This window comes from Sus scrofa, chromosome 9 (assembly GCF_000003025.6).
Source record: "Sus scrofa isolate TJ Tabasco breed Duroc chromosome 9, Sscrofa11.1, whole genome shotgun sequence".
Lineage (NCBI taxonomy): Eukaryota > Metazoa > Chordata > Mammalia > Artiodactyla > Suidae > Sus > Sus scrofa.
In genome coordinates, this window is record NC_010451.4 from 47,316,260 (window position 1) to 47,342,208 (window position 25,949).

At 53.4% G+C, this 25,949-nt stretch overlaps 1 long non-coding RNA gene across 1 annotated transcript; it reads left to right on the plus strand.

Annotated features, from left to right (window-relative positions):
• On the plus strand, positions 3,979 to 24,808 carry LOC106507833. Its single transcript, XR_001304125.2, has 3 exons — positions 3,979 to 4,389; positions 22,377 to 22,536; positions 24,010 to 24,808. It is a non-coding gene; the product is annotated as an uncharacterized LOC106507833 (long non-coding RNA).

The following is a 25,949-nucleotide window of genomic DNA, read 5'->3' on the forward strand; positions in this document are numbered from 1 at the left end:
TGTTGTCATGAGCTGTGGTACAGGTCGCAGATGCGGCTCGGATCTGGTGCTGTTGTGGCTGTGGTGTAGGCCGGAGGCTACAGCTCCAATAAGACCCCTGGCCTGGGAATCTCCATATGCCATGGGTGCGGCCTAAAAGGACAAAAAGACAAAAAATAAAATTAAAATTAAAATTAAAAAGAACCGGAGTTTGAGCAAGAGAGTGAGGTCTTCTGGAAGGTCCAAGTGGAGAGGTGAGGGCTGCCACGGGAAGGGCTCCCGGTCCGGGCTGGCCTCTGCCAGTGGACTGGAAATACCACGTCCTCCCGCTGGCCCTCAGCTGGCCTCTGTGAGATGGTGCACCCCAAACCCAAACTTCTTCCCCTGACGAACCTCAGCTTCCCCCTCCCAGGGGGCTCGGGCTCCCATTCAGCATTCCGACAGCTAGACGACGGTGAGCCCGGCCCGGGCCTGGTTTAGTCCTGGTGTGTCCCAGACAAATAAAACATGATCCCTGCCCTCAGAGTCACCCAGACTGAGAGGGAGGTGAGCTGAGATGGAGGGAAGTCCAGACAACGCACTGTGGGTGCCCAGGGGTGGGAGGGGAGTTGGTCAGTTCCAAGCACAGAGGCTGCTCGCCTGTACTTGGGAATCGAGCCCTCCCCCCGTCCACTGGTGAGGCATCTCCCCCCAGTTCAAGGCCCATTCCTTGAACTAGCCAGACCTGGCCAAGCTCAGATCAAGCAGGTGCTTCCCCCAGGAGCTTTCTCCTGCCTGGAAACCTGAAAAGTAGGGGTGATAATAGCACCAGTAGCCAGTGGGTTGTGAAAGCAGGCACTTCAGGAGTACTGGCTGCTTTTTTTTTTTTTTTTTTTGTCTTTTTGCTCTTATCTTTGGGCCACTCCCATGGCATATGGAGGTTCCCAGGCTAGGGGTTGAATCGGAGCTGTAGCCACCGGCCTACACCAGAGCCACAGCAACGCGGGATCCGAGCCGCGTCTGCAACCTACACCACAGCTCACGGCAACACCGGATCGTTAACCCACTGAGCAAAGGCAGGGATCGAACCCGCAACCTCATGGTTCCTAGTCGGATTCGCTAACCACTGCGCCACGAAGGGAACTCGCTGCTTTCAAATGCACGCTTATGACCAAGCGAAGGAGAGCATCCTGAGAACTGTGGGAACTCCTCAGAAGCAAGGACGGGTAAACCCCATAAACACAAGGTGAGAACGAACACGTAGGCTTTCGGGGGAGGTTTCAGTGCCCTGGGTTGGGTTGTCTGAGGTGGTTTGGAGGGAGCCTGGCCGGAGGCAGAGGGGGCTCCCTGCAAGGCGTGCCTAGGCTTCCTCTTAGCTGGGGGTGCAGAACGGAACAGAGCTGGAGTGTGAGGAGCCAATGACCGGTTTGTTTTTCCTATTTCTCTGGGCCCGGGGCTCACGCCTCCTGGCACCGGTCCTTCCTGGGGCCCCAGCTCCAGCTTGTTAGTTTTAACTGGAACAATTTCCTTTGAACTCAGCTTGAATTAGCATCACCATGGCGATGGATCAGAGTTTTCGCAAGTCAACCTGGTCTTCACCCTTAAGCAATTAGTTCGAAGGAGAAAAGCAGAAAGAGGAGGAGGAAGGGGAGGTGGGTGGAGAAAAGAAGGGGGGGAGGGAAAGTGGGGGAAGGGAGGGAGAGAAGGAGGGATGGGTGGAAGATGGAGAGGAGGGAGGAGGGGCGGGAAGACGTGGAGGTGACAGGAGGTGAAGGAGGGGCACCCTGACGGGCCAGCTGGGCTACTCAGCCATGCCCCAGGGGACAGAGTACCCCCACAGCCTTTGCCTCCCCAGCCCCTCTCACACCCAGCGCCAGACCTTCCGCAGGTAGCCCAGGAGGGGGCCCTGTTCCACTTTTTCAGGGGAGATCCAGTACCTTCCCCGCCCCAACCCCGACACAAGCCTAGTTTCAGCCTCTTCCTCCTGCTGATAAGAGCTGAGAACTGGGGTTTGGACCCTGAGACCTGAGGACGGGTCAAAGATCCCCTACTAACGTGGCCTGTGACCTTGGGCAGGCCACCAGCCACGGGAAATGGCAGTGGGAAGGAGGGTGGCGTGAGAGGGCCGCCCTGGCTCGGACTCAGCAGTGGTCTCCGTGGAGCTCACTGCCGGCCGTTTGTCAGCTCTCACTTGTCTGGAGCTTCTGGATGGGCAGTGACTAGGTCTTAATCATTGCCAAATTCCCCACACTAACACAGTGCCTGACACCCGCCTGCAGGCAGTAAGCATTTTTCAAAAGAATTAACAAATAAATGAACTATTGCTATTTTGTTTTTAAATAGATGGTAAGAGTGGGAAAAGGGGAAAAGAAAACCAGAATCCTCCAGAATGTGATGGCGTTGAGGATGGCTTTTCTTCAAGACTCGACCCACACCTCCTCCAGGAAGCCCTCAGGGACTTGCCACCCCACCCCCATCCCAAGCTCCTCACCCACTGTGGCCTTTGCCATCATCTCTATCACCAGGCTTGTAATTCCTGATTCACCCATCTCTCTCCCAGCTCTGTCTGGCGCCCCTGGAACAGGGACTATATGTCGTGTTCCCCAGCTCCTTGCATGCTCCAGGCTGAGAGTGGATGCCCTGGAAATGTGTGTGAATGCAGAACCCAGAGCATTTATGGAATGCCCGCACCGTCCCTCAGCTGTGTCCGGCGCAGGGCCAGGCGTCAGGCTTTCAGTAAAGGCAGTCCCTGGGGAAAACAATGTGTGAGCGAGGACTGGCAACGAGACACGTGCCAAGTGGAAAACATGGGTGTGAGAGGACAGAGTCACCAGCCAGGAGGCCTCAGGACTTTGCTCTTCAAAGAGCTAAGGAGGAAGGGTGTTTCCTAGACCCCTGAGGGCACAGAGCGTTTGAAGAAAGAGAAAAACAGGGAGTTCCCACTGTGGCTCAGTGGTAATGAGCCCAACTAGTATCCGTGAGAATGAGGGCTCTATCCCTGGCCTCTCTCGGTGGGTTAAGGATCCGGCATTGTCATGAGCTGTTGTGTAGGTCACAGAACGTGGCTCGGATCTGGCATTGCCATGGCTGTGGTGTAGGCTTGTATTAGACTTGTAGCTTGGGAACTTCCATATGCTTGCAGGTGTGGCCCTAAAAATCAAAAAAAGAATGAAGGAAGGTAGGAAGTCTTTTCTCTAAAGGAGTCAGATGGTGGGGACAGGCTACAGGCAGGAGGGGGATGGTACATCGTGTCTAAGGCTGCCTGGAACCTTCTGACCCAACCCTGAGGAAGCACAGGCAGGGGTTTACAGCTAGAATATAGATACCCTCTCAAGCCTGAAAGTGTCTCCCGTGTATGCTCACCTGCAGCTTTTGTGCCTCTGTCTCCCCTGGTTGCACCAAGCCCCACCGAGCAGCAGGAGGCGCCCATGAGCTCTGCAGGCTGGGCACCAGGCCACCTGTTCTCAGCTGGCTGACATCACATTAGGTATCAGTATGGTGCCTGACTTCTCACGGTTCCTTGCAGCCTGCAAAATTGGGATGACAGACTGTGAGCCTCATGTGATCACCGTGGGGGTGAAAGGGCTCTGCTGGGGAAGCCCTCAGCACGATGCCCAGGGCAGGGCGAAGGCTGGTCCACTTGGCCCTCAGCTCCGGCATCCCTTTCCAGGCCTGTTTTTCCCACGTGTAAAATGGAGGTAAAATCCGTTCTCAGCACCTTCATTTCCTCCCCCCCTTTGCCTCCAAATGCAAAAGCCCTCCATTCAGGCGACATCGCAATTTCCATCCCTTCTAAGACTTGCCCGCTGGTCCTGTCTCTCCCGTTTTTCCAGCCTCGCCTCCTTTTACGTTTCTCCACAAGCTCTTGCCACCTCCCTCCCCAGCCCTCAGCTCTCCTCCTCTCTCCTCTTTTCCCAAGTCCTGCCTTTGGCCTCTCTGTCTCTCCCTCCCTCCCCTCTCCCCCTCTGCTACTCATTATTAAAAAAAAAAAAAAAAAGAAAAGAAATCTTTCTAAATACGCCAAAAATGCACTCATCCCCCAAGGACCCCAGGCCAGCACAAAGGGCCAGTTCTTTCTCGGGCTGCTCTGGGTGGCCTCCTTCTTGCCCACTGCCTTTGACTCGTGGCCTCATTCACAGGACTGGGAGGGCTAGCTGAGGATTTTCCCATGTGGTTGGGTGGGAGGCAGGCTGGGAGGGCATGAGTTGGCCGAAGGAGGGTGGAGCTGAGCCTTTAGAATCTTCCCCAAGTTTGACTTATCCTGGTGGTGCGGGGGATGCGAACAGCTTACTTAAGATCTTAAAACCTAAAGAATACTATCCGATTGGCAGGGAAGATTCGGATTAGACTTCAGGAAGACTGTGCAGACAGGACAGTCACCATGTAGAATGTTTGGTCCTGAGGACAGACAGAGTCGGCGTTCTTCCTGGGGTAGGTAGGAGCCTTTGGCCTGGAGGTGGGGTGCGGGGGTGCTGATCCCTGGGAGACCCTCTGTATGGAGCACAATGGATTCTTCAGGGAGCACCGTAACCCCTGTGCTGGGGCCTCCCCCCCACCCCCGCCATGGCTCTCTGGCCAAGTCCCTTGTCCACAGGGACACTGACCTGGAGAATGCATCGCCCCTCCCCTCCCAAGCCAGAGTGACCTCGCCCCAGCCACGTCCAGAAAGAAACACATCTGACGCACTCAGGGTTGGGGGAGGGAGACTGGGGCAGAGGAGGGGGCTGTTGTCCCCTCTCAGTCCCAGTGGAGCCATCGCAGGACCTCAGCTGCTCTGCCTCTGGGCTGTGGTGTTGCCCAGACAGGAGAGGAAAGTGGCCTTGGCTGCAGCCTTCCCAGCCCTCATGTCCTCCATGGATTTCTGAATTTCCCAATCTCCCCTCCCCTCCCCTCCCCGCAGCAGCTGGGCTGCTGGAAGCCAGTGGTGTTCCGGAGTTAATCAAAAACTCCTGTACTTTGCCCTTGAATGGAGGCCACCATTCCTTTGTCCCAGGGCAATGGGGTCAGCTTACTCTTCTCAGTCAGGAGACTGAGGGGGTGGGAAGAAACGGGGGGGGGGGACATTAACCCTGATCAAGGGCGCCTGCTATTATCAGGCACTGAGCTGGGTGCCCTGCAGACACTGACCACCCAACTGCCCTACTGGGGAGCGATGGGGGCAGGTCCCCATTTTGCCTTCTAGAAACTGAGTCACAAAGGCATGAAGAAATTTGCCTCAGATCTCACAAATATGAAATGAAGGGTAAAGAATGCCTGGAGGCTTCCAGTTGAGTTTTAAGGGGGTTTTTTAACCCAAATTGGGTTAGAAAATTCCAGAATTATTCAGAGTATGGACAAAAAGCTGAGAATAGCTGTGATGTTCTGTCTCAGAGAGAAGGGTGAGGGCCTGGGACAGGCTGGGCTCATAGGTAGACAGAGGGTCCCCAGGGGAACTGGGAAGGCCCACGAGGTTGGACATTCCTTTGGACCCTGGGGCCACCACGATGGCCCTGTGTATGGACGGAGGGGGTTAAAGAGCACCTCAAGCCCAAGACACTCCTACAAGAGTCCCAGAGAATCCTGGTCCCGCCTGAGGAGATCAGGATTTGGGGTTACATTCACGGAGAGGCCAAGAACATTGGTCTCATCCTCATGTGGGCCAAGCAGGGCCTTCAAGTGCCTGCCCCGCCAAGCAAGGGAACTTGGGAACTCTGTTCCAGCTCCCGCCACGCCGGCTCTCTGGCCACCCACTTGCTGGGCACCTGCAGCTGCTTAGCCCAAGCAAAGGTCAATTCTTTTTGCCACCTTCCCTTTTTTTTTTTTTTTTTTGCTTTTTAGGGCCGCACCCTCGGCATATGGAGGGTCCCAGGCCAGGAGTCCAATCGGAACTGTAGCCACCGGCCTGCACCACAGCCACAGCAGCACCAGATCCGAGCCGCATCTGCGACCTACACCACAGCTCACAGCAACGTCAGATCCTTAACCCACTGAGTGAGGCCAGGGATCGAACCTGCATCCTCATGGATGCTGGTCAGATTCATTAACCACCAAGCCACAGGACTCTTGCCTTCTTCCACTTTCTATTTCTCATTTGCCTCCTCCCCCATCTGCCCTGAAGAACAAATTCCAATCCTGACCAGGAAGCCTTGCTGGAATCTGGGAGGCCTGGTTTGGCTCAGGGAGAAGAGACAGTCACTGCTGATGATCCCACAACAGGCCTGAAGGGATGAGGGAGGCAGAGGAAGGGAGGCAATGGGGAGGATGGCCTCCCGGCTGAGGGAGGGGAGCTGGCGAGACAGTGGCCCCAGAGCCCATGAGCTTCTGGAGAGATGTGAGGAGCAGGATAGGGGTTCTCAGCTGGTGGAGGGCAGCTGGGGAGGCACTTGCACCTCCGCCAGCCACAGCCCCGTGCAGCACCACCAGGTGTCTGGCTTAGGCTGCTGGGAAGCAAAAGTGGAGGAGAGGGGCCCGGCCAGGGAGAGACCAAAAGTCAGTGGCAAACAGGCAGTCGCGGGTCTCACCAGGCATGGTGGCTGCTCTACTCGGGGTGCTCCCCTGGGGCCCCCACCCTCTCCAGGCCTGGGTCTGAGAGCAATGGGAAGCCGCAGCAGTGGAGCTGGCTGGCTGCCCTCCTCCGCCAGCCCAGGTTAACCCTTGCCCAGCTGGGTGGCTTCCTCCTGTTTCGGCCCCCTCTCTCGCACAGCTTCTAGGCTCCCAGCACAGACTGGCCTTCCTCCACCTGCCCAGCCAGCTCCTAAGGACCGAGGCCGACCCCTTCCCTTCCCCCAGGTTCCTCTGCACAGGCAGGCCCCTGTCTCCAGTCCTCCCAGAGAGCCTGCAGTTGTGTCTCCCCAGATGGCCTCGGGGGTGGAGGTGGCCTGTTCCCAGCCCAGTCAGCCTAGAGAAACCGACTCAGGGGCCAGGGTTAGAATGGAGAGGCCTTAGCGTCCTCCAGTCCAGCTCTTCCTTCCTAGGAAACCAGGGCCGTACAGGCCCCGAGGGCAGCTCATGAGCACCAGGAGAGCAAGAGACCCAGGATGCTCAGAGCCAAAGAGGAGGTGCCGGGCAGCCTCTGTCAGGGAAAGGGCAGAGGATAAGGAGGCCCAGAGACACCCCCCGGCTCCCCTAGGGGAGGGCAGGCCTGTCCTGTTACCCAAAAGGGCAGGCGTTGCCTGAGGTTGGGTGTAGGGGGATTCGGTAGTTGGCTGGAAGTGAATCACACCTCCGTGTGCATTGCACGTCCATGCGTGGGTGTGCTGAATCAGCGCACGTTGTCCTGCGTGTCTGGGAGGTAGGCGTTATGTGTATGGGACAGGCCCCAGGGTGCTGCCTTCATCTTGAAGAACTTGCTCAAGATGGTTCTCAGAATAAGCTGCCTCACCTGTGTGCTCGAGTGTCCTCATCCGGCCTCTGACTGTCTTATTGAAATCAAGTGCGTGCAAAAGCGTGTCTGCATATATGGGTGTGTGTGCGCAGGGACCAGTGAAGGGCTAGCCACAGGCACATGGAGTCACTCCGCTGTGCCCATTGTGCAGAGAAGGGGAGGCACTGAAGCTCCGGACCCCAGCCAACTCCAGTTCCTGAGTTTCCAGCTGTCCCAGCTGAACTGTGCACAGATGTGGGCTGCTTTGCTGCAGTCAGAAGCAGACCTCCCAGGATTTTTCCAGAGGAAACGCAGAAATATTTTGGTGTCTGCTCTGGGTAGTAGGAGAGAGAGTGGGGATGGGCTTGAAGGATAGGGCTTCAAAAACGAAGGACCACACATCACAGGGAAACCAGCCCCCAAAAGCCAGGGTGGGGAGGTGGATGGTGCTTCCAGTTGCAGGGTCCTCAGTGGGTCCCGCTACCACCTAGGAGAATGAGGTCCCACTTGCCTGAGGTGCTGGCCTCCAGCGCCCAGCCCACTGTGGCTCAGCTGGTCCCCAGCCCCTCTCCACGGGGGAGCAGGGTCCCTCGAAGGGTCCCCACTGCCTTCTGGGAGAACATGCCTGTTCACCTTCACCTCTTCACACCTCATGGCACACCAGGATGCCCGCACCTTCACATGCACCCCAGCCACCACCGCACCGCCACCCACACACCTGACCACATACACACACCATCACCACCACATTTTCACACACACACCATCACCACATATTCACACACAATCCTCCTTGATGCCTGTGCTAATTTTTCAGGACCACAATCACAGATACCACACAAACACTCCCACTGCACACGAACTCCAAACTGCGCATGCCCACCCCCACAAACAGTGATTCTGCCCACCCACCCACACTTTTTTTTCTTGGTCATGCACGTGGCATGTAGAAATTCCCCAGCTAGGGATGGAACCCGCCCCACAGCAGCAATCCAAGCCCTGCAGTGACAAGGCCGGGTCCTTAACTCTCTGTGCCACAGGAGAACTCCCCACCCCCCCCCTTCATCACAGTTCATACACCAGGAAAAGATCCCCTGTCCCCATACACAGATCTAGACCTCACCAAGCCAAGGAATAGGCCGGATACTGTTCTTAGGCTCCTCATCAGAGCGAACTACTTAAAGCTTTAAAAGCATTTGACTGGTTCCTGCCCCATAATTACCTGGGCTGGTTTCAACCCGCCCCCAGCCCCTGAGGGTGAATTCTCCCATTCAGCTACACCCCTTGCTTGTCCCTCTCCAGGACGCAGAAGTGGCCTCTTCTGGGCAATGACAGGGCTGGGCCCCGTCTGCCCTTTGCCCTCTGAGGTGGGAGGCCCTCGCACCTCTCCCCAGGGACTCTCAAGGAGCAGTTACTCTATGCCTGGCATGTGGGGGGCAAGCAGGAGGCAGAGCTCGGCGAGGTGCTTTCAATCCCCTTAGGGAGCTGACAGCACAGGGGCGGGTAGGACGCAGACCGTACCCAAGCCACCGAGGATGCCCTGCAGGAAGGGGGATAAAGTCCAGAAGCAGGAGAGAACGCTGCCCGCGCCCCATCCAGGCAGGATTCCCTGGGCAGTGGCTTGTGGGCAGACCCCGACCCCAGGCCGCATTTACCTCTGCAAGTGTCGGGGGGTAGGTCAAAGACTATGACCTCACTTCCACAACCCAGAACTCTCTAGCCCATCACCCTGCTTTCCTGTATGCTCGCACTTATCTGAATTGACTTTGCGTATTTGAATATCTGTTTTTATCTGTCTCCATCCCTGTAATGTAAGCTAAGTGAAAGGAAACCCTGGGCACTTAGAACGAGTCTGGTGCTCTTTAAATCAGGAAGGAAGATAGAGAGGGAGGGGGAGAGCCTTGGGCCAGGGTTCGAGGTCAGGCTGGCAGGAGAAGATGTGCTCTTGACTGCGGGGCATCTGGGTCTCAGAGGCAAACAACTGATAGGTAAACACATAGGAGCAGGAGTCAAGTGTATGACCTCCAGCGTCACAGGTTTCTCTATAAACTTGGAACTTCCATGATGAGGTGGGCAGACAAAAACAGATCATCAGACCAGCCAGCAGGAATCAGCCCTAGGTGGAGACAGGTTATGATGCTAAGTCCTGTCTTAGAGAAAAAACCTTTCTATGAAGCAGCAATATCCCTGTCATTGTTCAGAGCACAGGAAGAATTTGGGCACAGTAGGTCTGAGAGGAGAGTGGCTTGGCCACTTCTTCTGTCCTAGAAGCCCCCTTCCATCTTTAGAGCGTGGACCAAGCCAGCACCCAGGGTCTCACTCTTGCCAGGAATAGTTCACTTAACTAAAAAGCGGAGTTCCCGTCATGGCACAGTGGTTAATGAATCCAACTAGGAACCATGAGGTTTCAGGTTCAATCCCTGGCCTTGCTCAGTGGGTTAAGGGTCTGACATTGTCATGAGCTGTTGTGTAGGTTGCAGACGCGGCTCAGATCCCACGTTGCTGTGGCTGTAGTGTAGGCCAGCAGCTGTAGCTCCAATTCGACCCGTAGCCTGGGAACCTCTATATGCCGCGGGAGCGGCCTAAGAAATGGCACACACACACACACACACCACACACATACAAAAACAGAACTAAAAAGCAATGGGATTGAAAGAGAATCTTTGTGTGAGCTACCTGCCCACTTTCCCAAGGAGGACAGAACAAACGCTGTGGGGAGGCCTCATTTTAAACTCTCCCTCCCTTTGGGGGGAGGTTTTATCTCAGCAAACATCACCCAGGAAGTCTGGAGGTGCAGGAGGCCCGCCCCATGGCACCCTTAGGACGTTAGCCTGCTGGCCTGGGTACCGGCAACTCCCCAGCCCTCCAGCCTCCCGTCCAGGGGCCGAGAGCTCCAGGACTACATCCAGAGGCTGCACTGTGTGCAAAGCCCAGCTCTGGACCAGGAGGAGGGATTCTGGGTTCTGGTCTTGACCCCCAGGGCTCCCCTCTGAGGCAGGGCATCTGCCATCTCTGCGGGAGCCAGGTCAGCTCAGAGGCCCCAGGCCCCAGGAGAGACAGAGTGGTAGGTGGGGGCAGGTTCTGGACTGTTGGCAGGGAAACAGAACTTCAGCCCTGACTCTGCCATTGCCCAGCTCTGCTGCCTTGAGCAGGTCAGTTCCGATTTCTGTGCCACAGTTTCCTCCCCTGTGACATGGAGACAACCATCAGCACCCTGCCTGCCTCAGAGGGAGGCCAAGTGGGTCAAAGCAGATGGGAGAAGAAAGATAAGCTGCACACATGGGGAAGATGCTGCCCACGTGGGAAAGAGGCCTCACCCTTCTCTTGGCACCAGATGCAGTAGCAGGAGGGTCTAGAAGACTCCACACCCAGAATTAATTAGGAGGCTCTTGTTTCTAACCATCTGCCCTGGGTCTGAGTCCCATCTCCCTCGCTCACCAGCAAGGTAATCTTGAACCAGACAGCTTAGTTCTTCTGGGCCTTATCCTTTTAAAATTTTTATTTATTTTTATGGTCGCACCATGGTTTATGGAAGTTCCCGGGACTGAATCTGAGCCCCGCAATGCCAGATTCTGTAACCACTGCCCTGGAGCAGAGATCAAACCTGCGGCACCTCCCCAGGAACTGCTGCTGCAGTTGGATTCTTTTTTTTTTTTTTTTTTTTTTTTTTTTAGGGCCGCACCTGCAGTTGGAAGTTCCCAAGCTAGGGGTCAGATGGGAGCTATAGCTGCCAGTCTACACCACCACAGCCACAGCAACTCGGGATCCAAGACACATCTACTACCTACACCACAGCTCATGGTAATGCTGGATCCTTAACCCACCTAGCAAGGCCAGGGATCAAACCTGCATTCTCATGGATCCTAGTTGGGTTCGTTAACCACTGAACCATGACAGGAACTCCCTGCAGTCAGATTCTTAACCCACTATGCCACAGTGGGAATTCCTGGGCCTTATCTTTGACCAGGGAGAGAAGGAGTTGATGCTGGATGACTGCTAAGCTCTGCCTTTGTCCCCTGGTCCCTCCATTCCTGAATCCAGAATTCTCTCTTCTGTCCTATCTTGCTCTCAGCTGAAGGGATGTGGGGAGAGGAAACTGGGTTCTCAGTGACAGTACCAGCTGGCTGGCAGCTGAGAATGGCTCCACATGGCACAGGGATGGGACAGCAAAGAACCAGAAGTGAGCCTTCAAGTCCTCTTGTGCGGATGGGTGAGAGATGGGGGTCTGGAGGAGCCAAAAGGGGCCCCATTTGTTATCCTGGCACCTTGTGTTCAGCATCCTTTCATTTTTCAGTCTTTCAAGTTCATTCACTCACCTACTTGCCAGGCACCATCCTGGGTGTGGGGAATAGAGAATGGTCCATTCACAGCCTCGAGGTGGGGCAGAGTGGGGACCACAAGAGATACAAAGAGTTGGTTCCCACGGGGTGTGAGGAGGGCAGCACGGGGAGGGCCTGCCCCCAGCCACTCGGGACAGCTCTCTCCCAGACATGCAGTCGGCTCTCAGCGATGATGGGAAAATACAGAAATTACTCGGTGTCCAACAGCTTAGGGAGTGGTGAAAAAAAAAAAAAATGCCCGAGAGAAAGGTTACTGGGTGGGATAATTAATGTTTTGCTGAGGAGGAAAATATTAGTGTGTGTTGCTCAGCATGCAAACACCTCAACAAAATGCCTCAAAGAAGAACACAAGTGGAACCGTGGGATTTTTCTCACAAAGATTAAAAAAAAGAAGAAAAGACAGCAGTCACAGACATGCCTCCTCCAGTAGCTGCAAGAACATTCCCCACCAGGTGAGAAAACCAGGCAAGGCCCAGTCTCTGGCAGGGCGAGGCCTGGCTGTCGCTCTGTCCTGGGTGAAGGCTGACCAGTGTGAAAACCCAGTGGCCCAGCCCCCTACCCAGGCTGCCCTCTCATTTTAAGCCGCTCAGCTTCATTACCGAGGTGAGGGGTGCTTCAGCCTGCACTGGTCAAGCACCTTAAGGAACCAGAGACTTCTGACTCCTGAGGGTGCATTCAGCAGGTGCATTCAGCAGGTGTCACTTTTGGACACCTGGAGTCCCCTTTTCATGGGAAAGGCTGGGTTATCTGCAGCTCAAGATCACATAGAAGGACCTGGTTAACAGGAGGAGACAAGAGGTATTTTTGTGTCTACTTACGTGAACTCTAAATAAGTGTTCAGAATCTCCAGGCCACAGGACAAACCCAAGGAGCCTCTCTGGGGTTTGATGCTAAAGTTGACAGGAGCTGCCAATTAGTGCTAAGAAAGTCCACCAGAACCAAGATGCCTGCTCTCTTTCCCAGTTGAGATTCCAGGGCCCTTGCCCCGTAGGAGGATGACTCTGGCTTTAGTGCCAAAAACCCTCCCCTCTAGAATTAGGTCCAGGCCTCAAGAGACAAGAGTTCAGGAAGGGTCCTCTTGCCACAGTGTCTCCAGATGCTTGGGTGCTGGGCCCTGAGGGAAAACCTCTAAGACAGGTGTATTGCTGCGGCAGCAAGCCAACCTGGAACTCCCTCTTCACCCCTGACTACAGCCAGATGGGCCCCATCATCCAGGCCAGGTGAGTCCTCGGCTGTGTGAGGACCAGGTAGAGCATCACAACCAGAGAGGCCCAGGGCCACCCCACCCTTCCCTGGGACAGGATCAACCCACGGCCAGCCTGAGGTCTTCCTCCGCCAGCACTGCCAGCCGCCCTCTTAGCCATCAGAGACGGCCACACACAGCCACAGTTCTTCCTTCTTTACTGCCCCTCGATCTGCACCTGAGGGGTAAACGCCCCTCTCGTGGGTCTTTCCACCATAGACCCCACAGGTCAAGGTCAGGGGCTCTGTCGCGTTCCAGGGGCACTTTCCATGTCAAAGTAGATCTGGCTTAGGGTCCCACCTTTGTCAGATATTAACTATTTGGTCTTTACCACAATAAAATAGAAAAATATCATCTCAAAGATTTATTATATTAAACAAAGTAGTCTGAAAAAACAAACAAAACAAAACAAAAAAACCCAGTATCCTATTGATGTTGCCCTCCTCTTCTTCCGGGTTAAAGGTTAAGTTCCTAGGAAACAGACGCTAAGAGACGGTCAGGCACTTGGTGAGGTGTTTCTTGGTGCGGAGCCGGTGGGGGAGTGAAGAAACAGGACTGGGTAGAAGGAGAAGTTGGACTGTGATACAGCGGCAGCCAAGGCCTCCGCTAACCCCATCAACGCTGGGGCGGCCCTGCAGAGATGTCCCATGTTGAGGCAAGAGGTCTCAGCCTGTCATTGGAGTCAAGCTGTCCCCCCACCTCAGAAGGAAGCATAACCTGGAGTTCCTGTTGTGATGCAGCAGAAACGAATCCGACTAGTATCCATGAGGATGTTGGATCGATCCCTGGCCTTGCTCAATGGGTCGGGGATCTGGCATTGCTGCAAGCTACGGTGTAGGTCGCAGATGCGTATCCCGAGTTGTGGCTGTGGCTGTGGCTGTGGCTGTCGCCGGCAGCTGTGGGTCTGATTCGACCCTAGCCTCAGAACTTCCATAGGCTGTGGGTGTGGCCCTAAAAAAAAAGAAGGAGGCATAACCAGGGGGAGCATAGCTCCCCCTCCAGCTAAGGGCATCTCTGCAGGGCCACAACTGGGGCAGCAATGAGCACCTCCATCCTGTGCCCCCCCAGCACAGCACCCAGCACTACAACCTCTCAGCTCTCTCCTCCCACCGCAAACCTAAAACCACTTTCCAAGAAGTGAGTTAAATTCACTCTGGTAGAAACTGGGAATGAAAAGGGGCCCAGAGTCTTAGGTGTGGGGCTTAGGGCAAGTCCTTTCATTTCCTTTGCCCTCTGTTTGCGCCTTTTCTAATGGACTCTCATCTCTTCCCTGACTTTCCTGGGGGCTGGTGAGGAGCATGAAAGGCCATCACGCAAACTGTGAAGTGCCCTGACACCTGCGGGATTCTTTCAACAGGGGGACCCCACAGACGGTAAATTCAACATCAGTCCTAATTCCAGGTATTCCTTCTCGTGCCCCCATCAGCTCACTCCTTCCCATCAGGCTGTCCTTTTGCGAGGTGAGGAGCACAGATCACCTTGGCCATGGCCCACCCAGAGGGCACGGGAATGAGAAAGCCGCTGCTTCCAGGACTGGAAGTAGGTGGGGTGGGAGCATAGCAAGGGCCTGAGCCTCTGGATGAGGGTTTGGACTCAGGCCTGACTTTTCCCAGAGCGTGAAGAGGAGTATCAGGGTGTCCAGACAGAGACAGCAGATGCTGTGCACTGGGGCGCTTCCTCTGAGCACCTCATGTGTTGGTCCTGGTGGCGGAGCAGGTGGCCCTCCTGGTCAGCTCCTGGCCCTTAGGAAGTCTCAGCTGCCCGCCATCCATCACCATCCCCCCTCCCTGGGAGTCACATGTGCCAGAAGCATCCTTTAAATCAGCAGGCTGCCTCTACCCACACTGTGTCTGTCTGGCCCTCCGCAGAGGTGAGCCATAATTTCTCTCCCAACTCAGCTTCAGGTTTCATTCCTGGGGGTTTGAGAAGCCTGGTTATATTACTTTTCCTTTCAACTGATTATGCCAGTACCAGACCCCTCCACCTAAACCATTTTACCCAATTTAATTCCTGCTTTTTAAGAAAAATCTCCCCCCCAACCCTTTTTCCTCTAAGTCTTTTTGGTGGGGAAAAGTGGGGGGGGGCGCCTCAAAGGAAACTGAATTTCCAATACCAGCGCCCTCTGTGGCCAAGGAGCTTATTAAAGGGACAGACTCAGTGTCCCCTAAGGCCGCCACACCAGCTCTCTGTGGGTCTGAGAATGCTGGCTTCGGAGGGGCCCAGGTGACTGAGAGGTCTGCACACTGTCATCTGGGGTCTGTCTACGCAGCCCATTTGCTGCAGCTGTAGGTCTGCAGTAAGAGAGGAAAGGAAGCCTGGATTCTGGCAAGACCACTTCAGCCAGCAGCAGCAGCATCTCCAGAGAGCTTGTTAAAATTCTCAGGCCCCACCTAAGACCTGCTGAAACGGTACTGAGGTAGGGGGGACCCCGCCACCTGTCAGTGAACAGGCCCGCTAGGTGATTCTGATGTCCACTGCAGAAGGGCACAGAGGAAGCCCCGTTCGTCGACCTCAAGAGAGCATGGTTGGCCTTGGCCCTTTCTCAGAATAGGCCAGCCACTAGCACCACTGCCACTGGGGCCCGAGAGCAAAGGTGGCAGTGACCCCTCAGCAGAGTATCCGAGGTTCCTGGTGTAGGTGGTGAGGAGGGAGTCCAGAAGGGGCCCGGGGGAAGGTTCTGCAATGCAGCCCCACGTTCATAGGGACCTGGAGACCTGGGCTGCTCCACAGACCCCAAGGCAAAAGGAGGGGGGGGGTACTTCCACCAGATGAGCACCATCCGCCCCAGAGTCAGCCTCTCACAACCCCTTCCTTTCCCAGGAAAAAGCCCAAAGCCTTGGAAAGTTAGGTCACTTGCCCAAAGTGTCTCAGAAAATCAGTGGCTGAACCTGGACTCAGGCAGGAAGGAACTGATCCAAAAGCAAATCCCAGCTTCTGAAGCTACAAGGATTGTCAATTTCTTCAGTCATTCTACAAACAGCATCTAAGGACTGCCCCGCAGAGGCCCACGCTCATCGACACCAAGCCTGTGTGGGAGTTCCGTTTGGATGGAGGGAAACTGAGGCTTCCAAGGGCAAAGCTACTCACGCAAGGTCCGCAGCTCGGAAGAAGTAGCAGAGTCAGATCAGAACCCAGATGGCTGGCCACAAGCCTGGCACTTGACCCGCGACTGATTTGTCCTGTGAAAAAAATCCTAATGGCCCATGCCAACAGCGCCTCTTGTCCCTGGAAAAGCCCATGAGCAACGATATGTCCCCAGCAGCAATCCCAGGGACACAAGCCAGCTCTGCTCCCAGCGCCAGTCTACGAATGTACAGAAAGGACAGAGGAGAATCCACTACAGAAAGGGGCCTTGGCTTCGCCCTTACCCTTCAGGAGGCTGAGTGCCTGCCTCAGACCCCCACCCCCTTCCCGGGTCTGGAGTCCCTCCCCCGAGTTCAGCCTGGCCTTGGGCTGAGCCCCACCATTAGTTCCAGACACCACGTCTCCTCTATTTATGGGGTGTTTTTTTTTTTTTGCTTCTGCGGTTCTCCCTGGATGAATGCCCCCTTTCCCTGGATTTACAGCATCCTCCTGCGGTGGGGTTGATGTCACTTTAATGAGAGTTACAGCTGCCTTCAACTGTGACTGCTGCATTCCAATTTATGGCCTGGCCTCCAGGAGCCCAGCAGGACTTCTCCCTGGCAGGGAGGGGTGGCCAGGCTCTGGCAGGGATGGGGGCAGAGGGTGGAGCCTGGCCGTCTCCTCCTAGTGCCTGGGGGACAACCGGCCCCAGCTCCGAACTAGGGGCCCAGGCGCTTTGGTGGATAGAGAACAGTAAGAATGGGGACAACAGGGAAATCTGGGGGCACAGGGATTGTGTGCTCTCTAGGTTTGGGAAATGAGATCTCTCAGCTTTTCTGGCTCCTTCTCCCCCATCCACACCCGTGAGAACCAAAGTTGTGTGGAGCACAACTAGGGGAGCAAGGGGAGAGGAAGGCGGAGGCACTCACAGAAAGTCTGTTGTTCTCTAGTTGAATCCAGATGTGGATGGTGGGGGGGTGGGCTGGAGGCAGGCCTGGAGGGAGGAGGGGGCCTGGGAGAGCAGAACTCCCAGCAGCAGAGCCAGAGATGCCTGGAATTATTTCTGGATCTCAGTGCCCTCTGATTGGGGTCTAAAATGTCACCCCAAACTGGCTTCCACTGTCTCCAGATAATCGATAAGAGGTGACGCCTCCAGTGGCTCAAGCAGCTATGGAAAACTGCTACTGTGGGAGTTCCCATTGTGGCTCAGTGGGTTAAGAACCCAACTAGTATCCATGAAGATGTAGGTTCGATCCCTGGCCTCGCTCAGTGGGTTAAGGATCTGGTGTTACCCCAAGCTGTGATGTAAGTCGCAGTTGCAGCTCGGATCTGGTGTTGCTGTGGCTGTGGCATAGGCCCGCAGTGGCAGCTCCAATTCCACCCCTAACCCAGGAACTTCCATATGCCACAGGGAAGGCCCTAAAAGTAGAAGGAAAAAAAGAAAAAAAGAAAAAAGAAAAAAGAAAACTGCTACTGTGTGTAAAGCATCATGTACCTCTTCCTGTGTAGCCCAGGTCCCATTTATGTGGGGCTAGCCTCTGCCTAGCACTTCTAGCACTTTTTTTTTTTTTTTTTTTTTAATCTTCTTAGCGCCGCACCCATGGCATATGGAGGTTCCCAGGCTAGGGGTCCATCAGAGTTGTAGCCACCAGCCTAAACCAGAGCCACAGCTACTTGGGATCTGCATCTACGACCTACACCACAGCTTGCGGCAACACTGGATCCTTAACCCACTGAGTGAGGCCAGGGATCAAATCCAGGTCCTCATGGATGCTAGTTGAGTTCGTTAACCACTGAGCCATGATGGGAACTCCTGCCCAGCCCTTCCGCTTACAGGCCCAAGTGCAAAATCAAATGCTTGGCCTTGACCAAGAGACAGGGGTGTAGGGTGGGGGCCCAGGGTACTGAACACCGTACTTCATTTAATTATCACATCAACCCAATGAGACAGGAATTATTACATCCATTTTATTGACGAAGAACCAAAGCTCTCAGTCTTAGAAGTTTAGCTCTGGTCCAAGGCCACATAGCTCGAAAGTGGCAGAGCCATAGTTCTGACGTGGGGCTACCCATTTTAGAGCTATGGCCTTTGCCGAAGACCCACCCGTTCCTGGGAGTCTGAAGTTGGCTCAAAGTTGCCCCAAAGTCCTGCTGGAGACTGGCTCCTGGGCAAGACTTTGGCCATGTGTGTGTAGTGCTCCAGCAAGCTCAGGCCTCCCCCGCCCCCTCCAGGGAGGTGGAGTCTCCGCCCCAGAGGGCGTGGAGAGGACAGAGAGAGCAGGACTGTGCAGAAAGCCCAGAGAGTCGATTCCCCTGGAGGCTATTGACCCTGGAGATGGGAAGGGCCTGTCCCTGCCCTACCCCACCTCCCTGTTGCCGCCTCCTCCCCAGGAACAGGAAATTCATGATCAAGTCCAAAGGCTCAGCAGGGAGTTGGAGCCGAGAGCTGCAGCAGCAGCATCAGGGACATCAGCCCCTACTTGTCCCATGGGAGACCAAGCAGGGAGGGAACACTGGGCAAGAGGCAGCGGCTCAGGTGGGACCCAGGGCTGTATGCGCAGAAGGTCCTGGGGAGCCCAGTGGGAGCCCAGACTTTGGAGTCAGATGGCCTGGGTGTGGCCCTCATTCTGCTGCACTAGCAGTGTGACCTTGGACAGAACACTGTGTCGCATGTCCTGCACCTCGCCACCCACCCTCCCCCCGCCAAGTCGGGGAAGGTGTAGTTCTGATCTCCTGGAGTGTAAGTGGGTGTTCGGTGGGACACTGTATTTGAAGCATTTGCAGTGAGCGCTCCAATGTTAGCTGTTGCTCTTCTAGATCCATTTCCCCTGCCTCTGCTGATTCCGGTCTCAGCCTCCTTCGGCTTATTAGAGGTAGAAAGATCCTTTCAGATGAAACCATTCCATTTCCCCAGGTCTCCCCAAACCTCTCATCTCAGGGACCCAAGGGACCAGAGAGGTATTAATTAGCAAGGCCTTGGGACAGGCCCAGGCGGTGAGGGAGCCTTGCTGACTTTAATTAGTACAATCAGATCTTTGCCCAGTCAGGATGGAGCAGTGCAGGCTGTGACAGCGTCTCTGCCCTTAGGGTTCACAATCTGCCCAAGATTGCACCCCCAGAGCAGCTGTGGTGGGTGGAAGGGAGGCTCCTCCCCTCCCTCCCCTTCACAGGCCCAGCATGTGAGAAGGGCCAGGATGGTGCTACCGTCTCCTATGAAAGGTTAGGGGCCGTGTTCTCAGGGGCAAACCCAGGCCAAGGGCTGTGAGAGATGCCAGTCTCTGGCAATGGCTCTCAACTAATTTAAGGAGCCCAGGGAGCCTGCTTGAAATGCATCGTCCCAGGCAATGCTGTCAGTGGTTGGGATGCCAGGACCTGTATTTTTAACAAGCACCCGAGACATTCTCATGAGGCTGGTCTGCAGGACCACAGTTGATTGATTGATTGATTGCTTTTTAATTTTTGGTAAACGACCTCAACATGCAGAAGTTCCCAGGCCAGGGATCAAACCCACGCAACAGCAGTGACTCGAGCCACAGCAGCGAAAGTACCAGATCCTTAACCTGCTGAGCCACCAGGGAACTCCAGCACCATACTTAAGAGAGCACTGGTCTGATGTTCGCAAGTCCAATGTTATTTAGTGCAAAGCCAGTCACATAGGAGGCAGCAATGATAAATGATGATTGAGGGGAAAAAAATGAGTGCGTGAGTGAGCAGAAGAGAAAGAGACTGAATATCTGTAGGGTCTACACCTAAGATCTGCCTTCCTCCAGGAATTCCCTCCCTCAGGGAAGCGTGGGCCCTTCATCCCCGGATCTCTCCCTTTTGTGGTTAGGACCCGACTTCTGCTGAAGCTGCAAGTGGCTAAGTTCTAAGGAAAGTTCTAGTCCACACAGAAGAAACCCCACAGAGTCCTTTTTCCCACTTCAAATCCAACCAGAGAGGTCAGGGATCCCTGAAGATTCTATTTCCAGAAAAATGCAAATACACATGAAAGTTTGCCTGTAATTTCCAGAGTTCAGGACCCTGGAGCGATCGGTGGTTATGGATCCCTGCTGGGGCGTCCTTTGATCTGTGAGTCATCTGTTAACTGCAGGGAGATGGACAAAGGTGAGGGGAGGCCCCAGAGAGGTGTCTGGGCAGAGGGAGAGGCAGTCACGGCTCTGCCCCCAGGGCAAGAGGCCAAGCTTTGGCCTGGGTTTCTTTGCTCCCTTCTCTGTCTCTCCAGGAGAGCTTAGGGGCAGCAAGGTCAGGGCTGAGGGTCCCTAACATGGGGCAGGAAGCAGCTGAGGTGACCCCAAGTGTCCCCAGGTGAGACTCCACGCTTCAGGGAGGAGAGGACAGGGAAGGCAGAAAAGGGAGGGGAGGAAAGGAAGTTTAACTAACTTCCACTTGGTGCAGGCACCAGACTAATTGTGCATCACCCCCCATGCAGTGCTCCGTATAACCACTGGCAGGAATGAATACCCCTTTCGCAAGTGAGGGCACGGAGACTCACTGGCCCGGGGAGGGGCACCACTGGCTCAACCTCACACGGCCAGTAAAGGGCAGAGCCAGATTTCAAAACCAGTCCCAACAAACACCCAAGCTGGGATCATCCCTAACCTTTGGGCTGGGACAGGCTCAAACTGCAAACCCAAGGGACAGTTTCTGCTCTGTCCTCCTCTGTGGCTGCCAACAGCCCCTTCCCAGCTTCCCTTCTGCTATTTGGAGGAAAGGAGGGGGAGGTTCTGAACTGAGGGTGAGAACCAGATTCCTTCACCCTGATGGCCCAGGCCTCCGCCACCCACCCCCACCCACCCAAGGTCTTGGGTTTGAAAGTTTGCTCGTCTCCTCTGACTTGCTCAAGGGCATCAGGGCAAACACACACACACACACACACACACACACACACACACACACACACACACACACACACACACACAGATTTTCAGATCCTCAATTTGTAGGAGGAAGAAAAAAGTTACAAACAAAACGAGGAGCTAGTCTCTGGGTAGATGAGACAGACGCCTGGACGTGAGTCTCTGGGTAGATAAGACAGATGCCTGGACGTTTAGGAGGACTGTACGCAGAGGCTGAAGCCCAAGACCTTGGAGCTGGACTTGGGTTCCAGGTGCAGTCCGACTCCTTCCCAGTGTGACCTTGGGCCAGTATATAGGCTTCTCTGAGCTTCGATTTTCTCACCTATTAAATGAAAAATAAGGCCCGTTTCCCAAAAATATTGTAAGATTTATGTAAAAAAATGAATCCAAAGTTCCCAGGCTCAGAGTAAGCAACTGATGAGTAGTCACACGGCCTCTCACGGCTTCATTTTTAATAAGTGGGGTATTTGGGAGAAGTAATTTGAAATTCCAAGTAGGAGATATTTAAAATGAGAAATAATTTTTAAAAGCTGGGAGTTGATTGAATCATCTTCTTTTCTCATCTGTAAAATGGAAATCATAATAGTACCTACCTCAAAGGGTTGTTCAGGATTTGATGAAAATTCATGAAAAGACTCTAACATTCTCTGGCAGAATATGAGCACATATAAATGATTCCTATTACTGATCATCCGCTTCTAATCTGCAGAGGGATGCTATACGCAGGTCAGAGAAACCGTCTCTGCTGAGGAAAAGGTAGAAAGCTGAAATTCAAGTCAAGGTGATTGGTGCTGTACATTACAAAGAACTTTCTAGTCAAAAGCTAGCTGAGATCCTATATTTGCACAGTAGCAAATAAGTCTCCTCGAGATGTTATGGGATCCCTTCCCCTTACAGACACCAAAAGAGAGACGGAACACTTTGTTTCAGGAGCTGCTAGATATGGTCCCGGCTGGAGGCCTGAATTAAAGCTTCTGTCTAGGGAGTCAACCTTTGCAAAGAGCAATGTTATTATTCACATTATATTGATGCATATTAGAATTGTATTCATATCTCCTTTTAAATCTTTTCTACAAGATCACAGAGGAAAAAATGATAAAGAATGATTAGAGTGAGCTATCAACTGTTTAGACAACAGCAGGCTCTAGAACTATTAAGAATGACATGTGAATTGTGTCAATATATGGAAATACATGGATAATATAATGTTGAGAGCAGCAGAGCAGGAAGCACAGAGCTTGCCCTGATAACTTTATTCAAAGCCCTAAAGCTCAGAAGATAATTTGGAATAAATATTGATCAGGTTTTATTTTCTCTCAAGTAGCCTAAAGCCATCATATGCATTTAAATGTGTGTGTGTGTGTGTGTGTGTGTGTGTGTGTGTCCCCCACGGTGTATCTTTCCATTTGTTCAGAAAAATTAAATGAATCATTTTTTGAAAGTCATGGCAGTGATGGTGTTTCTGAGATCCCCAGTCTGGAGGAAGAAGACATTCCTTTTTCTATTAGGTAAGGAAGAGATGTGACCTCCAGTTCTGGCCCCAACTAGGACCTGACAAGGCCTTTCTCCAGTCTAATAGGAGCCTGAGAAACAGTGATGCCAAAGACCTCAAGCAGCACCTGTGATGGGAAAAGATGACGGTGCTGGTCAGAATGGCTCCTGTCCAGACCCAACTTGCTCATACTCAGCTCTATGATGAGAAGCAGGACTTCTTGTCCCAAGCCGTAACAGGTACATTCATTTTGTAAGAGCAGTAAAAAGCTTGGCTGAAAATCTGATTTTTTTTTTCAGTAATAAATTTCCTCAGGACTTTGCATAAAGAAGAGGATATTTACCCATGAAAAATGTAATAAACACAAGACACAAAATCCTGCCAGGTCCCTTCCTCTCACTGCAGGCTTATTGTCTAAGGTCTCCGCTGACGTGAAAGTGTGGCTCCACAGAGCAGGGTCAAGGGCCTTTTTCTCCAAGGTCTCCAAGTGTGCCCCAAGGTGATGGAATCACTGGGCAGGTGGGGACACAATGCTCTCAGGGACTCACATCAATATTTCCTATGGTCTGTGCTAGACTCTCCATCTCTTATGGTTTTCCAGGGGTAGGGAGCAGCACTGGCCGCTGCAGATGGCCTGAGGGCTTCCTTTTTGGTGAGGTGGCCCCGTCTGCTACCCTGGGGTGGGGGTGGAGGCACTGTTCTCTGGGAACCACGTAACCAGTGAGAGTCTTAAGGGCGAGGATGATGCCTCAGATCCTCAGATCTTCACCCGCAGGGCACAATGCTGGGTACGCAGGGCTACATTATTGAACCTCCTATTGAACACCCTCAGTGTACCAGGTGCTGTGCTGGGCTCAAGTGTACAAAGAAGAGCCAGACCCAGCACATCCTGCCCCCAGTCATGGAAAGGAAGCCCTGAGCAGCATCACAGAGGCAGCCAAGGGTGGCTTCAGGATGCTAGGCTTCTAATCTGAGCATGCCACTAATAGAGAGCCTCAGTTGTTTTAGACCTTCTGGTTCAAACACAAATGCTGTGAAGTCATTAAAACTGAAGGCAGAGGGTGAAAAAGTACTCGAAGAGCTACCAAAAAAAGTGATCTAGGGGCCTCTCCCCCAGGCTGCCCAGTCTCAATTCATGGTGTCCCCCCGAGTTGCCCAAGCCGAGACTAGGAAGTTGGCTTGACCTCTCCTCCCTCAACCTCCAAGTTCAAAGAAACATTAAATCTTATTTCCAAATTCTACTGTCCAAGTGCGGCTGAAGTCCCACAGCTCTCTACCTTCCTGCTGCCGCCACCATGGTCCCAGGCACTATGATCTCTCCTCTGGACTGCTGCATCCACTTCCAGAGAGATCGTTTCAAAACACAAGTCTGATCATGTCACTCCTTTATACAACACCTTTCCGTGACTGCCCCTTGTTCTCAGGAAGGCAAAACAAAACTCTTATCCTAACATTGCCTTCAAAGCCTCACCTGATTTGCAGCTCTCCTCCCCTCATCCCACCTCCATTACTTGGCAAAGTTTCTGGGAAGCCCACCGGGCTCAGGCCCATGTGCAAGATGCTCCCTTTGCTTGGAACATTGTCTTTTAAGTCAACCTAAACATTGAGGGTCTGGGCTCAAGTCTCCTCTAATTCTCCACGGTACCAGTTACAATTATAATTTAATTATTTGTTTCTGCACCTCTTTTTTTAAATGCCAACTTCCCTTGCAGGGGGTAGGAACCATCTCAGGATAAGGAAGTGCTCCGTCTGCCTTGTCCCACTTCTGTGACTGCAGAGTATCTGACTAGATGACCAATTGGCTGGCTGGCGGATGGATGGATGGGTGAAATCCATGTAGGAGAGCAGGAAAGCTCCCCCAGAAGAACTGGCATGAAGAAGAAGATGGTTATGCTTCGGAACCTTTAAGAGTCCCGGGTCTGGAATCAATGAGCTGAGAATTATCTTTCAGGCCTTCTTTTCCTTCCTTCCAGCGATTAACTCAACTCTATCTAAACTTCCCCCAGCCCAATTTTCTGCCTGGGCTGAATGGCTGCTCACCCAGCAGTCCCTGCCGCTGCTTCTTTTCCGCTCTCTCTCCCAGCCCGCTGCCTCTCCAATCCTCTTCCCCACCACACCCTTGGATTTACGTAACTGAGTAATTGTGTGATGCTATAAAACTAATTTGCACTTCTGCTTGGGCGGGGAAGTGACCAGAGCTTTGCAGTGCCTTAAAAGGCAGAGGAAAGGAGCCCACCCCAACCCCAGGTCCCCCTCAGACTCAAAGACCTAGTGGCCAGCCCCATCTGCAAGGGCCCAGCACCAGCAGCTGTACCATAAACCAGGCCAAACACCAGTCACAGGAAGAAATTAAAAGAAACATTCTCCCGCTGCTGCAAAGACAAACCCCCTATCGCATTCTCCCCATCTCCAGATAGAGGCCACTGGTTCAGTCTCCCTTTCAACTGTCTAGGGCTCTGTTAGCACCTGTTTTCCTTGTCACAGATTGGGAAGTAGTTCTCTTCCTGCCAAATTGAAAGCACTGCAAAAAAAAAAAAAAAAAAAAAAAAAGCAAAAAGGGGAAGCGCCTGCCCGCCCAGGTTTGGCTGCACTTCTCAGCTTCAGAGGACTCAGAGGTATAAAGAGAAAAAGTGTCTCAGGAGTTCCCTTCGTGGCTCAGCAGTTAACAAACCCCAGCAGGATCCATGAGGATGTGGGTTTGATCCCTGGCCTCGCTCAGTGGGTTAAGGATTGGCGTTGCTGTGAACTGTGGTGTAGGTCGAAGACATGGCTCGGATCTGGAGTTGCTGTGGCTGTGGCTGTGGCTGTGGCTGGCAGCTCTGGCTCTGATTCAAACCCTAGTCTGGGAACCTCCATATGCCACGGGTGCGGCCCTAAAAAAAAAGGAAAAAAAGAAAAGAAAAAGTGTCCCAGAATGAAGTGTGTGTGTGTGTGTGTGTGTGCGCGCGCGCACGCGCGGGGGGGGGGGCAGGGGAAGGAGGGAGAGGATATGTAGGTCAAACAAGACTTAATATTTGATATAAGAGGAGAAAATTAACAGTTTTAAATAAAAATAGTCACCATTTCTTGGGCCTCTACTAAATGCCAAACACATTGAGAAGTGTTTTGCACAAGTTATTTCATTTAATTTTCGAAATGACCCATTGAGGTAAGCATTTACGTGCCCATTTTACAGATGAAAAAACAGACTCACTGAGTCACACAGCTTGTGAGCGGCCAAGCTCCAGGATGGAGATCCTGCTTTGAACCACTACTCACAACGGCTTTCCTAGGGCTAGAGATCAAAAAGGAAGGAAATTGGTTTGTGGCGTGGCAGAGGGCTTGAGATCAGACAGAAAGGACGCTCTGACAATGAGGGCTGTTTGGTTGCAGTCGGAGTAATTGGGCTTGTTAGAGCTCTTCCTCTGAGGGCCTTTACGCGTAAGATGAATGGCTGCTTCTATGCCCGGCTGATTGAAGGGAAGCACTCTGTTCTCAGCACGGGGCTGGTCTGTTGGAACTAACTGACAGCCTCACTGGGGTACAAGATTGCCACACACAGAACCGTTAGATTACAGAAGATAATACAGAGTGTGCGCCCAAATGGGACTGGAAGAAAGCAAGGGCCATAGAGGCAGGCAGATGCTACTGTGGTTAAAAGCAAGGGCTTTGT